Raw genomic sequence first — 3,481 nt, forward strand, 5'->3', positions numbered from 1 at the left:
GGCCTGCGGGGCTCCCTTCCCGGCGGGCTCTCCCTCCTCGTGGAGCGGCGGCCCAAGGGCAGGTGTGGACCGTCGCTGTCCTCGTGGAGCGGCGGCCGCGAGGGCGCGTGATTACCTTCCTCCCACCCGTGCTCCGTTCATTCATCCCTTCCTTCAGGCCGGGGACGTAGGATCTGGCACCTGAGGACACAGGTGGATGAAACACACAGCCGTGCCTTTAGGGGCAGACAGTATAGTGAAGGAGACAGCTGTGCAAATGTGGACGGGATGGCCCCAGCCGGTTTGGTTCAGTGGATAGAACGTTGGCCTGCGGACTGAAGGGTCCCAGGTTCATTTCCGGCCAAGGGCACATGCCTGGGTTGCAGGCTCGATCCCCAGTGGGGGGCGTGCTGGAGGCAGCCGATCAGTGATTCTCTCTCATTATTGATGTCTCTATTTCTCTCTCCCTTCCTCTCTGAAATCAATAAAAACATATATTTTTTAGAAAAATAACCAAATGAGCATTTCTCAGGGGGTATCCCCATCCTTAAGCAGCACATGATTTTAATAATCACAGATGAACTCCTCTTTTTACATTCAAATAATTAAAAGTAGAAATTATACATAGTATATAAATATATTCAACAAATTAAAATAGAGACATAGAAGAAGTTTAGGAAATAACATTTTGGAAGATATATTGTATATCAGGCATGGTGCTAGGAGTTCAGGCACATGTGGTGTTGGTCCCAGCCTATTGATAGTACTGTTCTTGGCTAGGACTGATTTTACTGCTAGTGAGCCCGACAGACTTCTACCCAACCCCTTCTGATTCTTATGATTGCAGGATGCATATCAGCAAAACCATTAGGAAACTTTGAAAGCCAGGGTCCAGCCTCATCCCTCTGCCTTCCTCCTGCTCTTGTCTGTGCTGCTTTCCACCAGAGCACAGTTCTCTCAGATGCTGCTTTTGCTCCCAGGCCATTTCCCCCACCTTATTTGGCAAAATTCTCCTTCAGAAACCAACTTGAAAGTAATTTTTGAACTCAGCTGTTAACATTTTTTAAAAAACTATAAAATAAATCTAAATTTAAATCCAGGCAGTGTAGAAGTGTATAGAAAAATCTCAGATGCTGCTTTTGCTCCTAGGCCATTTCCCCCACCTTCTTATCTGGCAAAATTCTCCTTCAGATACCAACTTGAAAGTAATTTTTGAACTGAGCTGTTAACATTTTTTTAAAAAACTATAAAATAAATTTAAATTTAAATCCAGGCAGTGTAGAAGTGTATAGAAAAAGCAGTGAAAGCCACCTCTCATGTAAAAACACTTTTAAAAATGTGTTTATTGATTTTTAGAGAGAAGGAGGAAGAGGGATAGAGAGAAACATCATCCATTGGCTGCCTTCTGCACACCCCCTACTGGGCTCGGAACCCGGGCATGTGCCCTGACCAGGAATCAAACCGGTGACTTCTTGGTTTATGGTTGACACTCAACCACTGGGCCACACTAGCCAGGCTAAAAACATTTTTAATAGTTTGTTGAATGATCTCCCAGACCTTTTCACATAAACATCTCTCTTTTATGTTCTATTTTTTTTTGACAAAAATAAGATCATATGCTCATACTGTGTGTATGTTTCTTTTCCTGTAATTTGCTTTTCTTTCACTCACTAATATATGCAGTCTTCCATAGTATGAATGTCTCATATTTTAGTCATTCCCTCTCTGAAGGTCATCCAAATTGCTTCTCAGTCTTCCATAGTCATTCCCTCTCTGAAGGTCATCCAAATTGCTTCTTGTGTTTTGTTATGACAAATATCGGAATGAACATTCTTGCACAATTGTATCCTTAAGCACTTTAGTCATTTTTTTCTATAGAGTAGATACTTAGTTGAAATTGCTGTCAAGAAGTATGCACATTTCAGTATTGTATAGGTACCTCCTGATTGCCATTCTAAAGTTATTATCTGTATTTAAAAAAATACCCACCGGCATGTAAGCTCCATGAAGGGAAAGCACCTAGATCCGTGCCCTGCCCAGAGTAATTGTTAATCTGTGCTGAATATTAGTAACATGAAGGATGAATTGCCAGCAGAAAGCCACGTTCTGGCACTTACCACATATACAGCAGGTCCTCGAATTAAGGTTCCTTTCAGTGTCCTTCCGTGATAACGATGAGGGGAAAAGATTGCTATCCAAGGCCACTGTCTCTGGAGTTTGCATGTGCTCCCCATGTCTGCATGGGTGTTTTCCCAGGTACTCACATCCCAAAGATGTGCACATTATTGAATGAGCATGTCTCAATGGGTCCTAGTCTGAACGAGTGTATGTGTGTGCGCGCAAGTGTGCCCTGGATGGAAAGGTATCCTGTCCAGTTTGGTTCCCACCTTGTGCCCTGAGCTTTTGGGATAAGGCTCCAGCCACCCTAGACCCTGAACTGGAATAAGCAGGTTGGAAAATAATTATCTTAACTTGTTTTTATTAATCTTTCTTATGTGAATATATAGCTCACATTTATTTCAATGTAAAGTATTAGAAGTGTTTGGGTCTTTTTTTAAGAAATTTGGTGATGTTCTTATGATCAGAAGTATGCCACAGGGACTTACCTCTTATTTGTATCCGCTAGCCTCTGGTAAAATTTATTTCATTATACATTCTTTCCCTAAAAGTCAGTTTCCAAGAACCTATCTACAGTATAGAGTGTTTACTTCAGCGGTTCTCAACCTGTGGGTCGCGACCCCTTTGGGGGTCGAACAACCCTTTCACAGGGGTCGCCTAAGACCATCGGAAAACACATATATAATTACATATTGTTTTTGTGATTAATCACTATGCTTTAATTATGTTCAGTTTGTAACAATGAAAATACATCCTGCATATCAGATATTTACATTACAATTCATAACAGTAGCAAAATTACAGTTATGAAGAAGCAACAAAAATAATTTTATGGTTGGGGGTCACCACAACATGAGGAACTGTATTAAAGGGTCGCGGCATTAGGAAGGTTGAGAACCACTGGTTTACTTGCAGTGTGCTTGGCACTGGGTATTCAGTCTGTACAGAGTTGTCCCCGTTCTCACATTCCTGGAGTTTAAAGTCTAGGTGAGAGATGGAGAGGGGAAGGCACCTGGCCTCCATCTTTTCCTTCTTCCTTTTCCTTGGCAGTACTTCAGCGGGGGAGGGCTCATCACATTCGGTAGGTATAAAGGTTTGAAGTCATCAGGTTTTGCCTTTGTTGCAGCCCCTCCTAAATACACACAAACTGTACCTTTTTTCCCCCATTAAAGTATTTATGAATAGGTACTGTATTTCCATGGTTCAAAAATATAAAGTTTAAAAAAGATATTCATTGACAACCTTCCTGTCTCCTATTTACCCAGTTTCCACCCCACCCAGAAACTTATACACGTATAAATAAATATGAATTCCTGATACTTTAATGTCTTCCTTTAAAAAAATTATAAATTAAGTGTAAGACTTTTTTTGGGGGGTTGGTTAT

Source organism: Myotis brandtii, unplaced genomic scaffold (assembly GCF_000412655.1).
Source record: "Myotis brandtii unplaced genomic scaffold, ASM41265v1 scaffold1041, whole genome shotgun sequence".
NCBI lineage: Eukaryota > Metazoa > Chordata > Mammalia > Chiroptera > Vespertilionidae > Myotis > Myotis brandtii.